The following is an 18,842-nucleotide window of genomic DNA, read 5'->3' on the forward strand; positions in this document are numbered from 1 at the left end:
TCTCTCTCTCTCTCTCTCTCTCTATCCCTCTCTCCCTCTCTTTCTCTCCCTCTTTCTATCTCCGTCCCCCTTCCGTTCCCTCTCGTTTCTGCTTCTCTTGTCCCGGCGCCCTCGTCGGCTCCCCCTCGACCCTCGACCCTCCCCACTCAGTTCAGTGCGGTGGCGGCGGCGGCGGCGGCGGCGGCGGTAAGGTAGGGTCTGTCACCGTCAGAACATCGAGGGGGCCGCTGGACGAGTAACTCGGGGGGGAAAGCGGGAGAGGGGGTGAGAGGATTCAAAGGGGCGTAAGGGGCCGCTGTCGGGCATCCGGCGGCGCGGGGAAGGGAGGGGGTGAGGGAATGGGCGGCAGGGACCTTTCCGGACGATGAGGGCAGGGCGGCGGGAGGGTAGTAGTAGTACAGCGTAGAACGAGGGGCCAAGGGGCGCCAGCGCTCATCGGCCGAAGGGGCTTCCACGGGTGTGTTAGGCTTGTGCTTAGAAGGGTATGTGCTTTGCCCACCGCTTTGCTCCTCCAGCGTACATGTGCGGCACTGCTACGTGGACGTACAATATCTATAGTCTCTATCTCCCTTTCTCTCCTCTCTCTCTCTCTCTCTCTCTCTCTCTCTCTCTCTCTCTCTCTCTCTCTCTCTCTCTCTCTCTCTCTCTCTCTCTTTCTCTCTATCTCTCTCTCTTTGGCAGACCTTCGTCTATTCGAGTGTGTTGCTCTATCTGTACCTATACCACTCTCCGTATATATCTCTCTGTTTCTCTCACACACGTATGTACACACACACACACACACACTCTCTCTCTCTCCTTTTTCTTGCTTTTTCTCTTTCTGTCTCTCTATCGTTCATCGTCTTCTCGTGCTGGACTCCGTTCTTTGCACCATGCTGTCACACCAGTATGCCACTACCGGCGATACGTAACGCTGCCGCGGCTTTGCCGCGATACTTGAAAGACGTAAGTTACACGGCATCTCCGTCGAGAATGGTCCTTCCCGCCTGCCTGCTTGCTCGCCTACCTGCCTGCGTATGACCTGGGCGAAAGAGCATGCCGGACGGGTTTGCTTGCTCGATGCACATGCATTTTTAGGAGCTAGGAGTCTCTCTCTCCATTTAAGCCTTCCGTATTATTAGCTCATCGTCGTCGTCTTGCCACCAGGGTTAATACCGATGTCGACGATCTGCGCGTAAATAATAGTAATATATTATGTCGAACATGCATCCTGCACGTAATCTGAATAATCCTGAGCGATCAAAATCGTCGATTATTTCTTGTAACTGGTCTCCATCGATTTACACGTAGCTTATTATAAGTAAGTCATTATTATTAGTTAATATTTCTGCTGTATATGCAGTCGCGACAGCCAGTTAAGTAGTGAGATATCGCATCGACGAGGTCGATCATTAGATATATATTTTGCCTCGCTTTTACTTGTATTTTTATCTCCCCGCTTAAGCCTTCCATGTTATTAACCGATCTTTGCACTCGGATTAATATTCCGTTTACAGCTAGATCGAACGCATGAAGTCTAATAATTATAACACCGAGCCGAAGAGTGATTGTTAAAGATACGTCTTTACGTAATTACTGTTTTAAACTGACGATTTGATCCGATTCACATGAACTTATCGTTAAAATCTAGTTCACGAAAAATGACGAACGTAGCCGGATATCCGCATGTGATTGACTTTCTTGGACATCGAGTTACATTTCCGTTACCATATACGCGTGTGTTTTGATGCATCATTCGTGAACGAATAAAACGAACCACACACATCCTTACGATAGTATGCGAAAGGACTCGCGCAAACAAGAAGACTTTGATAATTCTCCAACGAGATCGCGATTTCCCTTTGCCGTAAATCTGAAACATTGCGGTCAGCCAATCGTAGCGGGGTCTCATCAGGTCAAGTACAAGCAACACCGTGGAAAATCTGTGCGCCTCCTAAGGGATGTATGCAAAATTGCTGCTATATATGTCGATCAACCTTGATATTCAAAACAATTGAATCTCGCGACAAATAAAATGTCACACGGTGATTATATCAGCAAAAATTGATAAAAAAATAAAGAGATTAAATAAGTCATTTGAAATAGCGATTGCAATATTGATATGATATTTCGCAAATTTCCAAAATTAAGCTATATAAAATCCCGTTGCATGATAACTTTCAAGTAATAAATGTTATTATAGTTAATTTATGAAAAAATGTTGCGCAAAATATTCGAAGTTTTGGAAAATACGACAATTGCGACCGCGCTGAGACCTCATAATTTCGACGCGGCCGCATCGCTGGAATTATCTATGCGCTGGGCGTAAGTGGACAAACCGATGAACGGTGACTGCGATGCAGGAGTGACCTCGTAAAAGGCACTGTAGGATAGTCTTAGGGGAAGTGGCCAAGTTATCGGGCCAGCGTCGTAAAATACTTTTTCTTTCGACTTTATGACGGTTATACCCCGTGCACAGACGTCCTCGGGGCTCCACCTGTCCGCTCGACTTCCTTCAAAAAGGCGATCTTTTTATTGGCCGGTCCGTACTTTATTTACGACGTCTTCTGCACGAACCGTTTTTTTTTCCCTCCTCTTTCTCCTGCCTCCCCCCTTTCCATTTCTAGTCTCTGGAAAACGAAGGAAACTCCAGTTACTCGCGATAAAGCGCGAACTCGTTGGGATTAATAACGTTTTCAACAATGCCGTATGGAATACGCATGGTAAATAAATGAATGACTGAACATGTGAATGCATGCGCAGACACGCCTACACTGTCGCCGACAAAGGAAGTCACAGGCATGTCAATTGAAAAGTCGAAAGCGTAGGAAGAAAACGGCACTGAGTTCCTCCCCCTCCGGGGGAATCCCTGAAGGGATTATTTCTAATTCCTTCACGTCAATGGGACGTTTGTCCCTTCCTTTCCTCTTATCGCACGGTAGTACGCGATAACGATCTAAGCAACAGTTTGCTTCGACGGGGAGTAGGAAACTTCGGGACACAAGGAGCGTAAAAAAGCTTAAAACTTTCTGGCGAAAGTTCGATCTTTCCGATTCAATCTAACGCGAGATGATCCGTGTCCTGTCTGGGAGAGATAATCTCGTCATCGTTATTATCCTAATTATAATTTTTGTAAATGTATTTGTTGTCAGCATTATCAGTTTATTGAAGGATATCGCGCGCGGACTTCTATTTGAAGCGGAAAGTCTATTAACTGAATTTATTACGAAAACTTTTCACAATAAGTTGAGTTTATCATCTCTCTCTTTTCACATAGGAGTCACGAGTTACGATATTATTGATTTGATTACTTAATGTTTTATTACTTTTAATTTTTTAATTTGTAAATTAAAAGCGACTTGTTTAAGATCCATATGCAACCGCATTTGCCGGCAGAGTATACGTACAGAAAAATATTTATTTTACTGCTAAGAAAAGCAATTACTCTTTTTCTTATAATAAGTAACGATTATCTTCAATAATGAATATTTTCTTGATAATAGTCTTAAAATATACCTGTCATAAATTTTAGAAAAACTTATTATCATATACTTGAAAACGAATTTATACTCTCTCTCTCTCTCTCTCTCTCTCTTCTCTTTCTTTTTCTCAAAGAATATTATAAAATTAAATTTAAAAAAGTCAAAGTAAGAAGTCTTGCAAATTGAATTTTTATTTTGATTTAATATTCTTAATTAAAATAATAAATTATTAGGATTTAGAATATATTTTGGATAAATTTGTTACTTATAACGATCTTACGATAAATTTGCATATGTATATGATATTTATTATTTAAAATAAGATATTTATTTAATTCAAGTACACATTTTTCTGTGTACATAGAAGTTTATTTTAAGTAAATCTTACTTGTTTCAAGTAAATAATGAGTGTATTTTAAGACTATTCATCAAGGAGATATTTTTTTCAAAGATAACCGTTACTTAAAAGTAAAAGAAAAAAAACTAAAGAATGAGAAACTGTTTTTCTTAGAATAAGAATAAATTTTTCTGAGTGTATAGTGCGACTATTAGCTATAAGTCAAACGATAGAGAAAAAATGTGTTTTTCTGTGCGTACCTGCGTGCACGCATAAATGTGGATACAGAGAACGTCATTTCAACGAGTGAACAAAGTCCACTTTGGCATTAGACACCCTTGGTTTCTGAAGCCTCAGGCGGTAATCCCCCTACCCTTTGCCGTGGCACCCCTATAGATCTCTCTAGCCGAACCACCCTCTCACTCCCTCGTGGCAAGACCCTTTCTACCTCTCTCCCCCCCGGCTACCCCCGCTCTTTCCTCGACCTCCCGCATCGCCTTCGCTACCTTCACCCTAACCCTCCATCTCTCTCTCTCTTTCTCACTCACTCACTCACTCTCTCTCTCTCTCTCCCTTTCTCTCTTACTGTTACGGTCCGTTCCCTCCTTCGTCTATGTTTCTCGTTCCCTAGAGCAGCCCCTGCTTGCCTGCCGGTTTTTCTCTTCTCCTCCCCCGACCTTCGTCGTTCCTTACCGTCGCCCTCGCCCGCTGGTACTCTACCGACCCGGCTGCCTCATTCCTCCTATCTTCCCCCACATCCGTCCCGCGTACCCGCACTCCCTTACAAAAAACCCAAGTCCAGTGTGGGCGCAACGGGGGGTTTCTCCCTTCGTTTCCTTTTACCCTCTTCCTATCATTCCTTCTTTACCTCTCTCTTAACCTTTTCCCGCCTCTCCCTCTTCTCCCCCCCCCCTGCTGTGCCCGTTTCCCTCTTCCATCCATGTTCTCCTCTTCTGTCTCTCTTGCGAGCCGTGCTGTACCTACGTTTCGTTCGTTCCGAGTCTGTGATCCCGTCTCACTTCATCATACACCTGAAAGGTCGTCTCTCGCTTCCACTCGAGCGTTAGTGATTCTCAACCGTCGCAACACAGATGACTCCGTGACTGTGCGTTTTTCGTAGAACTAGAAAAATCCTCCTTTGTATCAGAGAATTTTCTTGAAATTTTTTTGAAATTCTACACCAGTCGCTGATAACAGTGGACTTTAAGCACGTTAAATTGTTAACGTTTTATGTATTGCTAACTCCATTATTTATTGTTTTTATATTTTATCTTAGTTTTATATCATTATTATTTAAATATTACGTGCTGTGCATTGATCAAATTCGAATAATTTGGCGCCTCTTGGCCCGATGCAAGTCGCGATGCAACATCGCGATAAACGATGGCGTAATGCGTAATACCGACACTGCGAATCCGAAACTGCATCGCGTAGTCCAGTAGTCCCGCTGCCTCACTTTGCATCGATCCTCTCGTATAGTCCGCGCTCGTCGCTCGTCGATAATATTCGTAACGGGATATACCGGTACGTATAACGCCGACTAAACATATTACGCGCTGAGGTGTACCGTTAAGACGCGCGCAGGATATAATCAGATAATCCCATTACGGTCGCCACAGCCTGAAAAGTGAGCGCGCGAATTGCCCGTACGAACTGATTTTGCGGCAAACAGAAGGGGAGAAAAAAAGTGTTAAAAAATCGCTGCGAAACTACATCGGCCGCTTTCAAATTCGTGAATTTGACTTACGCGTGATTTTACTGTTTGTTATTCTTTTATTAAACAATATCGCGAAACTGAGATTTGAATTGCTTAATTAAGAGCATTATTATCGATTCTGTCACTTAGAATTTTCTCAGCCTTTTTAGATTTGAATTTTTTTTTTAATAAGATATATATTGTTTCGTTATTTTTAAAAATTTGAGCCATCGTTAAATACAAAATTAAAGTCAAAATTCAAAATAGCCTAATATGATCTTCATCAATGTTATTTTACCAATTATTTATACGAAAGATTTGAAAGTTACACACGTTTTATTTAACTTTGAATGATTTATTTAATTTTGAATTATTGGTAAAAGTTCTCTATTCCACGAGTCTAAAAACACGAGGTTAATAAAACGTGAGATTTCTTCTGTAAGATTGATTGGCAACACATGTAACGTGAATTTATCTGTAGCCTCGACAATTGAATTGAGCATACGACGAGTTCAGACGTCCCCGTCCAGAAGAGAGGATACGTATAGCCTGCAGATCGCGCACGGCGGAGATCAAGCTGCTCGAGTTACGCGCGAGGAAAAATATCAGCAACAAGATATTCCTCTCTTGCTCGGTCGGTCGCGCACACATGATAGGGGAGAATGAAGAATCGCTGTTCCGGTGTTATCAAGTATTTTCGCAGGCGCGTTCATATTTCGCCTTACGCATGCCCGATCGCTTAATGGCGTTCCTCTGTAGGAGAAACACTTCTTTTTTTTTTTTCATCACGTTCCCAATGCACAGACCGTTGTGTTCACGCGAGCGGCCACCGAATAATCGCACGGCGATTAATCGATAATGTCACACGTAGACCCCTCCGATGTAGCATTTGTGAAGTATCCTATCAGAGCCGCACGGGACCACCAAACTTCGTAAGCCAGCCCCTATTCACTACCCAACTTGCGACACAGAATATCCATACACGTGCGATCGAAGTTTCTAGGACGCCGTGCTCGAGAAACAGGGTACCGGGAACAAAATACCATTCCACGTGTTTCATCTTCGACCGTGCACTTTGGCCACCGTGGTATAATCTGCAAATTGGATAGCATATTTTTTTCTTTGTAAATAACAGATTACATGACCATCCCAAAAGTTATTTTATTTAATTTACTTAACAATTTATTCGATCGAAACTTTTCGTACGCTATAGATTTGTAGATGCTTCGATAAATATTATTTTATCATTGGAATATTTTATTCAGTTATAAAAAATACAGTTATAATTTAATAATAAACAAAGAGATGTGACTCTCAAGTATGTCAGAAAGAATTGTGCTACACACTCTTAAATGAGTTAAATTTATGTGAAAGAGGAAACAAGATGTCGTAATCGCGATTTATAACAAGTTTTATATAGTTCGCATATAAATTATAGTTTGATCGAGGCTAGAAATAACAGAGTGCCTTTTGTCCCTTGCTAGAGACTTAATTTTCCTATTCTCTCTTATTACTTTCTTCTAGTTGCAAACTACAGAATATAACTGCGCCGGCCCCTTTCCTCCCCGTAACATTTCGCCGACGCGGAGAATGCAGAAATTTTGCCGCTGTGCGTGACCGTGCACGCGCTCCGGACGGGGAGAGCCATCATCGCGGCGAAGCTTTCCAGGTGCAAGATTTCCAGAGGAGAGAAGACGTCGGTTACCTCGCATTCCCCGGGCCCTTACGTATGTGTACATCGACCGGCGCGGGGGACCGAAGTGGGAGCGTGTGCACCATACCGACGCAAGAGTGCCGAGAAAGAAACTTCAGCTCTCTCTCCTCTGGCATCACACATGGTGGCCACGTTGCCGCCTCTGCCCGATGTGCCGCCCGTGTGTGCGTATATGTGCGACGAGACGCCGAGATGTTCCCTCGCCTTTTCCTCCTCCTCCTCCTCCTCCACCTTCTCTCTACCACTAATGCATTCCCCGGCGTTAATACGCGAAGAGGGCTCGCACCGCGACCACTCTCCGCAGCGTGTGTAAAGACGTAACTCAGGGCCCGTACTTCGCCGCTTTCTTCCTCGTTGCCGCGCGCCGTCGCCTTCGCGGTCGTGCCCCCACTCGTGACCGGAGACTCCCTTTTAATATTACCGGTGAGGCACCGGAGCCGCGACGCACTCTCGAGATATGATCTCCAGGTGATATTTACGCTGATTCGCGGGGCACTTCTCAATCGACGGTCCTCACACAACCAAAGACCTCTTTTCGTAGAGAAGAAGGTAGTATTATAACCAATGTAGGTATTACAGCCACTCGTGATAACTCTATTATTAAGTGAGGAATTATAGTAATTACTTATGAAATTATTTGTTAAGTAGCTCGCGATTGGCGCTAATACGCCAACAGCCGATATTTTTTACTTCTACTTTTGAATATTTTAATACTTTTTCAAGATACATTTAGCCTTGAATTACGCATACTTCTCTTTTTTTTAAACTTATCATTACGTAAATATATACTTGAGTGTTGTTTTTTTGTTACATAACATTTTAGTCGACTATACACACTTTGAGTATATAAAAGTTAAACAATAACATGGGATTTTGTTAATATGTGTCTGCTAAACGTTTCAACAGATCGTGACTTCTTTTTCATCTTGAAATCGTTATTTGATTGTAGCTCTATTGTTAATATACATATAATTTATGTACATGCATAGCTGTTTAGTACTGCAATCTATATACTAAAGAGATCATATGTTCGTACATATATTTACATATGTTCTACAATATTTGTTCTTTATTTTAAATATATAGGTTTATAACGAAACGCGCCGTGTTTTTAAAGAAAACCAACTTTTTAAATCTAGTTAAGTGACCACGTTACTATCCTTGCTTTTCTTTGGCCCATTATGCAGTGTCACATTTTTATAAATGACATTTTAAGTATTAGATATTTTGTAATTTTAAGCTTAGAATTGACAGCGTATTTTGGCAAATGGTAATGTCAAGTTTTCAATTAAAAAATATTGATTATTAACAAAGTTATTGTGCAAAAAGTAAATGAGAGGGGACCATAATATCACCTTCTTTTGGTATCTCTAGTGGTATTCTAAAAACGCGCGTATAATACAATAATGTTGTATTTTGAAAGGAAAGAAAGTTGGAAGTTTTTTTTTTTTTTTTTAATTTTGAAAGACACAATTGTGTACTTCCATTTTTTTCGGGTTAAACTTCGTGAATTCGGTATATGCAAATGCATTCGATAAAACCCCTTTTGACTGTAATATGTATAGCGCAAGGAGGAACGGGAGAGGAAAGGATGATTTTCAAAACACCGTTCACACATACATACCCAAAGCGTATTCGCGCAACGATCGTTGCACCGCGCATTAATATGCGAAAGCGTGCACGACGCAAAATGACGACTAATAATGCATAGCACGGTTATGCGAGAGTTAATTAATGACTGGCAAATACAAAAGATTCGCAAATACAAAGGATAAATACCGTATTTTCCCTCGATCGCGACTTAATTCTTTTCATTTTTTCCAGACTTTGTATATCAATGCTAAAAGTAATTATTTACAAAAGTTGCATATAAGCGTCACTATGAGTTTTGCATTATCGAGTTCACAGTACGCTTCCTATCCTGAAACTGCAGGGATTAATTTCGTGAGATTACATTTGCGTACCCGATATTTGAAACGATATTCTTTTTTCTATCGAGATGCGTTTTCCAAACGCGCTGCCATCTTCGAAGGGTACGGAATCGGATCTGAACTCCGTGTGGCTCTCCTCTAATTAATATCCGGCGTAGGATTGGCCGAGATGAGTAGCTAACGAGCGGATGAGACGCGCATGTCACAAAGTCATTCGGTAAACGGCCAAACTCATCGCGAGAGCATCCCCGAGGAGGTGCGAACTTTCGCCGCAGTTCGCGAGTGAGTACCCGATCTAACGGGGGATTTGACGTAAGGGGCAATTTGATGCATCGTCGGATTCATTACTCGTCTAGAGAGACGCAGTTTTGTCGCGTCTGTCCGACATATCGCGACACGTCTTGTCATTTCTTCGCTTACGGAGGACGTGCCCTGAAAATTGCCACGTAAGATGCGATAAGCGCTGAAATCAAATGTGTAAAAAATACCGCGAAATTCGGCAAAATTACCAAGGGATTCTAGAGATATGCGAACTATCGGATCAAGTAAGATTCGATTTCATTCATATTCGAATCGCTATATTCATATACGAATCGAATTATTTGGATCCAAACTATTAAAAAATTTCGAATTTAAAAAGTTCGAATATAAATCAGATGTATTGATAATTTTATTAAAATTATATTTAAAATAATTTTATATTATATAATTAATTTTTTTTCTCTTAGAAATCTTTTTTATTATGTATATTAAAATTTTACTCAATACAATAATTATGTTGTTAATTAAAAAATAAGTTTTAACGATTTAAATTCAATTTAATTCGATTCAATTTGATTTGGACAAAATTTTGTCGATTCAGATTGATTTAATGTCAAAACATCTTGATTCGCACATCTCTATTTTACTTGCCTGTTGCAGCTGGAAGTGAGATAGATGATATTTTAATTTAATAATAGTATTACGCTAAGTCACGCTTAGACATAATAATTACGAAACGATTATCATGAAAGATAATTTTATTAGACGGTTAAAATTAATCCCTCCACTTTAAAGGATTTAAATCAAAAAAGATTAAAAATGTAACTTGATTTTCATCAATCATTTTCTTTGAATTGTAATTTTAAGAGTCTGTTAAGAAATTAGGTTATTACAAAGAAAGATCTCTAAACCGTTTCAAGCGACCTACAAACACATGTTTTCGACCGACCCTTTTCAGACTCATGCGTCATTTCTTTCCGAATTTCACACGTCTGTCTCTTCCGGCACGTTCATGTTCAAACATGCATAATTGCAAACGGCTGACCTCAGGTTACTGTCACAAAAACCGGTGCGGGGCCGCCCCCCTCGCTTCGCAAAGGACTTTCCCCACCGCTACTACCTAAGTTTCCACTGCCCTTCTGACTTTCATTGGCACGCGTCAAATCACTCGACATCTCCTTAAACCAATAAAATATCGGAAGAAAAGCTACGCAATACGGTCAGAGTGGGGACCGCGTTCGAAAAGACACGTTCGACATTCATTAGGTAGTCTGCCGAATGCTTTGAGATAGTTTAGATGTAACTACTGTTCGACTTTTCTCTCTGCGATTCTACACAAGTGTGAGCGCAACTTCGATTTCCATCGAAAGCGATAACGCGAGTTTATATGTAAAAAAAAAAAACCAAATCTTGAGTACAATTAGCGAACTAAGTGTGATTATACAAGTGTGGAGATTTCATCAACTCAGCCGCTCAACGTTGAACAACGCGCAGTTCGGGCCATTCAGACGACCAGCCGCGGACCTGCGGACGTGTCACCCTGTCGGGCTGTGTGGGGAGTCTCCGGCCATTCACACGCTCTATCCCAAGGAACCTCGAAAGCGTATTTGCTACGTGTCACTCATTTCCAATCTAAGAACTCAAGCCACCAAAACTCAGGTCTTGGTCATACCAAGTTCTCTCTGCTGAAAAACAAGTAAGGCTATCGGGCGTTTGCAGATCCGAGATACTCAGCGTTCTAAGGCCCTCTTTTAGAACGATTCGCCTTCAGGACCAGATCTTGCAAACCAAAGATAGCAACTGTCACATAACAGTTTTACTTCTTATGATCCGGAGAACCGTGAAGTGTAACTCAAAGAACATCAGAATCGTTACATTCTAAGGCCCTCTCTAAGACCGATTCGCCTTTAGAATTAAGATTTCGCTTTTCAAACGGAGAACCATAAATTGTAATTCAACGAACATAAGAATCATTACCGTCTAAGGCCTTCTTTAAAGATCGATTCGCCTTTAGAATTAAGCCGTCGCCTTTCAACAAAAAAAAACACTAAGCTGTATCACACTTTTCAATTGTAATTGTATCGCCAAATTCATTTTATTGTCTGTTAAATAATTTAAATATAGTTTTCTCTTTTTTTATCTCGAGGTGATTTTGTCTTGTTTTCCTTTGTCCGCACGCCGGGACCCCTTTCTTTTTTTTTTCTTTTCTCTCTTTCTTTTCAATTCAACGCAGCTACTTGCCGCTTTAACATTTTGGTCCTTCGAGCCGGATTCCGGCGGGCGGCACGTCAGGATGAGACTCAGTCACATCGAGAATCGGCTGGAACAACAGCTTACGCTTCGAGACTTAATTGTAAATTCCGTCGATAACTTAACAAAAGTCGGACTCACTAAGATAACGCCAAATCGCGTAAATGCTCGCCTTTTAGCCTTGAAGGAACATTGGGAGAAATTCTCACTCGTTAATGATGCCATTGGCTTGGCAATGACTAAGATAAGTTCACATGATAAGTTAAGTTTGCAGCAACACCCTTATTTCGAAAACAATGTTTTCCTGGTAACGCATGAATGTTATCTCGATTCAATCGAAAAAATGACTTCACTTCTCGAAACTGATTCCGAAAGTGTAAATGACACGCCGTCAACTCAATCTGCGCCGCAAGATTTAAATATTCATGCTTGGCTCCATAATTCTCGATTGCCTCGATTAGACACTCCTAAATTTAATGGATCACCTGAGGATTGGCTTGATTTTAAAGATTTGTTCCACACAATGGTTCTATCCCGCGCTACCTTATCGCCTGTTGAGAAGCTCCAATATCTTAAATTAAGTTTAATCGGACCTGCTGCCCGCTTACTAAAAAACACGCCCTCCACTTCCGGTAATTTCGAGAAAGCATGGAACGCAGTAGTTTCTTATTACGAAAACAAGCGTAATCTCGTAAGTTCAACGCTCCATTCTTTATTCACCCTTAAGCGCTTAACAAAGGAATCGGCACGTGATCTTGAACGGTTGTATAATGAACTTACCGACCTCTATCGTTCATTCGAAACTCTAAATCGACCTATTGAAACTTGGGATGATTTTCTCGTGTTTATCGCAGTGGAAAAATTAGATTCCGAATCTGTTAAAGTGTGGGAGCAGCATCTAGGCTCATCCACTGAGCCTCCTACATGGAACCAATTTTTAGACTTTCTACTTACTAGATTGCGCTCCGTTCAAGCCTATGAAAAATCGCGAATCGGAAAGATGCCTCCGCCACAACAAAACTTCGCGAAATCGCATTTCCAAGGAAGGTCCCAAGAATTTTCTGAAAATTCTGACTCATGTCCATTGTGCTCGGAAAACCACTACCTTTCAAGTTGCCCACAATATAAAGATAAATCAGTACAACAACGAACGGCGATCGTGAGTCAACACAACCTTTGTTACAATTGCCTTCGACCTCACCGGGTATCCACTTGTCGCTCAACCAGACGCTGCTTAAAATGCGGGAAAAAACACCATACTACAATCCATCGAATTGACACGAAGAACGAGCCAGGAACGTCGACCTCAAGTGAAGTACCCACAGCAAATTCGCTATCCAATGACACTCACGTGTTACATTCCGCAATTGAACAGAACTCCGTCAGTTCATGCATTTTGCTTGCGACAGCTAGAGTTGTCATTGTTTCCTCTAAAGGAGAGACTGCTACGGCTCGCGCCTTAATCGACCAAGGCTCAGAAATATCACTCGTATCAGAGCATCTCGTACAGCAACTTCGTCTTCCGCGAACCAGTTCGTCTATTTCTTTAATCGGAGTCGGCGCGAAGAAATCAAGTAAAACAAAGGGGTTAACCCACTTTACGTTGAAAGCTCACTTTAATTCTGATATTGAATGCCATATCTCCGCTTATATTTTGCCACAACTCACCACGTCTTTACCATCCGCTAAAGTTCAGTCGCATTCCGAATCACACTTAAATGGGCTCACATTAGCAGATCCAGATTATACTTCCCCAGGAAAAATTGACATTATCTTAGGCGCAGACGTTTATCCGCAGATAATCGAGGAAGGAATTAGAAAGGGAAATAGTAATTCACTACTCGCACAACGCACTAAATTCGGATGGATTATTTCTGGTCTTGTAAATCGTACGACTGTTTCTGACAGTTCACGTTCTTATCACATCACAATGGACAGAGAACTTCATGATCTTCTTCAAAAATTTTGGAAGCTAGAAGAAATTCCTTCGTCATCTATATCATTATTATCCCTGGAAAACCAAAAATGCGAACAACATTTTACAACCACTCATTCTCGGGACCATGAAGGCCGATATACAGTCAGACTTCCGTTTAAACAATCAGTCAGCAAACTAGGAGATTCCCGTGCTAAAGCGACACGAATAATTACAAGCATATCGAAGAAGTTTGCAGCTAATCCAGATTACGCTCAGGCTTATCACGCATTTTTAAAAGAATACGAAGATTTACATCACATGGAACGTGTCTCAGCTTCTGCACCAGAACCTCACATAGCTTACTACCTCCCCCACCACGGAGTCATCCGCGAAAATAGTATTACTACCAAACTAAGAGTGGTTTTTAATGGTTCAAGTCGAACCACCACCGGAATCTCTCTTAATGATTTGCTTCATACGGGAGCTAAGCTTCAAATTGATGTCTTCGACGTTCTTACCTGGTTTCGCCAATTTCAGTTTGTATTCACATCAGATATAGAGAAAATGTATAGGCAGATTAAAGTCCATAAAGATGACTGGGATTTCCAACGTATTTTGTGGATTGATAAGAACAACAAGCTGATCACATTCCAACTCTCCACGGTAACATACGGACTCGCATGTGCTCCCTTTCTCGCTCTCCGCACGATTGAACAACTCGTCAAGGACGACGGTACAAAATTTCCTTTGGCAATTCCCTCTTTAACAAAAGGTAGATATGTCGATGACATATTTGGCGGAGCAGATTCGATTGAACAAGCCCAAGAAATTGTTAAACAGCTGAATCAATTGTGCACGGCGGGCGGATTTCCTCTTCAAAAATGGATTAGCAACCACCCTGACATTCTAGCAGCCATCCCTCAGGAAAGACAGACCCAATTCACTGCATTTCAATTCGAGGACACCACGAATACTCAAATTCTCGGGTTGAATTGGAATCCCTCAATTGACAATTTTCAATTTTCCGTAACCCCTACTACCACGACAATAATTACGAAACGAAATATTCTCTCCACCGTAGCCAAATTATTTGACCCGCTCGGGTTTCTTGCTCCTGTTACTATTAACGCAAAAATACTTATTCAAGAGCTTTGGTCACTCAAATTAGATTGGGACGATTCATTACCCTCACCAGTTTCAACCAAATGGACAAATTTTATGGAACAACTACAATACATTTCCGAATTGTCTTTTCCTCGATGGATTCATTTAAAGACAAATCAAGTCTTCGAATTTCATGGTTTCTGCGATGCGTCACTTCAGGCTATCTGCGCCACCGTGTACATCCGTGTCTTACATTCAAATAAGCAGTCAACCATTAGTTTAGTCTGTGCAAAAACAAAGGTTGCTCCTATAAAAAAGATGACCATCCCTCGCCTCGAACTCACAGGCGCAGTCTTGCTTACAAAACTAATGTCACATGTTTTGCGCATTTTCGAATTTAATCACGCTCCTTTGTTCATGTGGACTGACTCATCAATTGTTTATACATGGATCAATAATCACCCCTCTCGGTGGAAGGATTTCGTGCATAACAGAGTCTGTTATATTCATGAAACACTACCGCAAGCAATTTGGAAATTTGTCCCGGGCACAGAAAATCCAGCAGACTGTGCTACTCGAGGATTAACGCCTGCCAAACTCCAAGAACATTCGATCTGGTGGTCCGGACCTTCATGGCTTCTTCAAGATCCATCTACCTGGCCAAAAAAACCACATTCTCCATCACACAAGGAAAATTTAGAAGAGCGACCTATTCAAGTGTCCACAATCAATGTTGAGTCAAATAAACTGTGGGACCTTATTAATAGATATTCCAAACTCACTCGGTTGTTTCGCATCACAGCTATTTGCAAGCGATTCATAGCTCGACTTCAGAAATCATCTGAGACATCGATTACAATTCCGATCACCACACAAGAAATAGAAAGCGCCAAAATCTACTGGATCACACGTGTTCAACAAATAGCATTTCAAAAGGAATTACAAATTCTCTCTAATGGACAATCACTACCTCGCTCGAGCCCCCTTCTGCGTCTCACGCCGGTTGTCGATTCTAACGGTCTTTTACGAGTCGGAGGCCGTCTTCAATTTTCTTCATTACCCGCGAACTTTAAGCACCCGTTTATTCTCCCACGCGAATCGCCATTATCAGCTCTTATAATCTCCGACGCACACCTTCGTACTATGCACGGAGGTACACAATTGACTCTGTCTTTCATCCGAAATGACTATTGGATCATTGGCGGACGAGCTCCTATTCGTTCATTTATTTTAAAATGCGTACGCTGTGCCCGGTTTAGACAAAAGCGCGCTCAACAAATTATGGGACAGCTTCCTATTGAACGATTAACACCATCTAGGCCTTTTTTGAATTCAGGCGTTGATTACGCCGGACCCTTTATTCTCAAAAACTGGAAAGGAAGAAACTCGAGAACATATAAAGCATATATAGCACTTTTTGTGTGCCACTCTACTTCCGCTCTTCATTTAGAATTAGTTACGGATCTTACCACCGAAGGATTTATAGCCGCTTACAAACGCTTTACCTCTAGAAGAGGCATCTGCTCCACGCTAATGAGTGACTGCGGAACAAACCTTAAGGGAGCTGATTTCGAACTTCAACATCTTTTTTCTGCATCTTCTAAGGAACTGGGAAAACTCGCCTCATTGTTATCCAAAGACGGGACTCAGTGGAAATTCATTCCACCTGCTTCACCTCATTTCGGCGGAAAGTGGGAGGCAGGAGTTAAATCCGTGAAGCACCACCTGCGACGAGTTGTTGGAAATCATTTACTCACATACGAAGAAATGAGTACAGTTATAACTCAAATAGAAGCAGTTCTAAATTCTCGGCCTCTCTGCCCGCTCACCGACGATCCCGACGACTTAAACGTTCTTACCCCTGGACACTTCTTATCCGGCGGAGCATTAGCGACTCTTCCAGAACCTTCACTGGAAAACATCAAACTGTCACATCTATCTCGCTGGCAACTAACTCGACAAATGCTAGATAGTTTTTGGACTCGTTGGTCCAAGGAATGCTTGCAACGATATCTTGCTATGCATAAATGGAACAAAGTCGCGCCACCTCTTAAGAAAGATGACCTTGTCCTTGTCGTTGATGAAAGGTATCCTCCGTCTAAATGGCCTCTCGGTCGAATTATCGACACACATCTAGGTAAAGACGGACACGTCCGTGTTGTTACTGTTCGCACACAAACCTCCACTCTAAAGAGGTCAATCGTTAAAATCTGCCCTCTTCCGATTGCTAACCAATCTTTATGATGTATTCGTCAACTCTAGTCAACGAAGGCGGGCGGAAATGTTAAGAAATTAGGTTATTACAAAGAAAGATCTCTAAACCGTTTCAAGCGACCTACAAACACATGTTTTCGACCGACCCTTTTCAGACTCATGCGTCATTTCTTTCCGAATTTCACACGTCTGTCTCTTCCGGCACGTTCATGTTCAAACATGCATAATTGCAAACGGCTGACCTCAGGTTACTGTCACAAAAACCGGTGCGGGGCCGCCCCCCTCGCTTCGCAAAGGACTTTCCCCACCGCTACTACCTAAGTTTCCACTGCCCTTCTGACTTTCATTGGCACGCGTCAAATCACTCGACATCTCCTTAAACCAATAAAATATCGGAAGAAAAGCTACGCAATACGGTCAGAGTGGGGACCGCGTTCGAAAAGACACGTTCGACATTCATTAGGTAGTCTGCCGAATGCTTTGAGATAGTTTAGATGTAACTACTGTTCGACTTTTCTCTCTGCGATTCTACACAAGTGTGAGCGCAACTTCGATTTCCATCGAAAGCGATAACGCGAGTTTATATGTAAAAAAAAAAACCAAATCTTGAGTACAATTAGCGAACTAAGTGTGATTATACAAGTGTGGAGATTTCATCAACTCAGCCGCTCAACGTTGAACAACGCGCAGTTCGGGCCATTCAGACGACCAGCCGCGGACCTGCGGACGTGTCACCCTGTCGGGCTGTGTGGGGAGTCTCCGGCCATTCACACGCTCTATCCCAAGGAACCTCGAAAGCGTATTTGCTACGTGTCACTCATTTCCAATCTAAGAACTCAAGCCACCAAAACTCAGGTCTTGGTCATACCAAGTTCTCTCTGCTGAAAAACAAGTAAGGCTATCGGGCGTTTGCAGATCCGAGATACTCAGCGTTCTAAGGCCCTCTTTTAGAACGATTCGCCTTCAGGACCAGATCTTGCAAACCAAAGATAGCAACTGTCACATAACAGTTTTACTTCTTATGATCCGGAGAACCGTGAAGTGTAACTCAAAGAACATCAGAATCGTTACATTCTAAGGCCCTCTCTAAGACCGATTCGCCTTTAGAATTAAGATTTCGCTTTTCAAACGGAGAACCATAAATTGTAATTCAACGAACATAAGAATCATTACCGTCTAAGGCCTTCTTTAAAGATCGATTCGCCTTTAGAATTAAGCCGTCGCCTTTCAACAAAAAAAAACACTAAGCTGTATCACACTTTTCAATTGTAATTGTATCGCCAAATTCATTTTATTGTCTGTTAAATAATTTAAATATAGTTTTCTCTTTTTTTATCTCGAGGTGATTTTGTCTTGTTTTCCTTTGTCCGCACGCCGGGACCCCTTTCTTTTTTTTTTCTTTTCTCTCTTTCTTTTCAATTCAACGCAGCTACTTGCCGCTTTAACAGAGTCCGATTTATGAAGAGAAAAGGAAACGTCGGAAGAAACAGAAAGCTCTTCTCTCCCGCGGATTTCGAAGGAGCGGGTCGTGCCCCGGTTTTGACGGCACCGACGACGCCACGTACAAATAACTGCACGCTCGTTGTTCCCGTTGTTGCCAATTAGGCGGCAGGCGAATCAGCTATTCATGAGAGCCGGATAAATCTGGATCCGGCGATTCCGCGGGCTAGGCGCTCTGCGATCATCGCGACGCCTGTTTGTGTTACGCGGCGTAGCCAATGATAGGTAGGCGGCAGCGGTGGAGGAGGAGGAGGAGAAAGAGGAGGTGGAGGAGGAGGAGGAGGGCACGGGTGATCGGTTTCACGTTCGGTTCGATCGCGCCGACATGAATTATTTACATGGGTTTTGCGATATCGCGCTCGCTCCCGCGCTGCGTGACGCCGGCGTTGTCCGTCGCGTTAGCTCTATAATTAATATCTCGTAATTTGGATAGTCAAAGCACGACGGCAGAATGTG

At 42.2% G+C, this 18,842-nt stretch overlaps 1 long non-coding RNA gene across 1 annotated transcript; it reads left to right on the forward strand.

Moving 5' to 3' along the window:
* Window positions 1-370: 370 nt before the first annotated feature.
* LOC118647952 lies at window positions 371-17,485 on the forward strand. The gene is made up of 2 exons (XR_004965098.1): window positions 371-10,285; window positions 16,969-17,485. It is a non-coding gene; the product is annotated as an uncharacterized LOC118647952 (long non-coding RNA).
* Window positions 17,486-18,842: the final 1,357 nt, after the last annotated feature.

This window comes from Monomorium pharaonis, chromosome 11, assembly GCF_013373865.1.
Source record: "Monomorium pharaonis isolate MP-MQ-018 chromosome 11, ASM1337386v2, whole genome shotgun sequence".
NCBI classification, from domain to species: domain Eukaryota; kingdom Metazoa; phylum Arthropoda; class Insecta; order Hymenoptera; family Formicidae; genus Monomorium; species Monomorium pharaonis.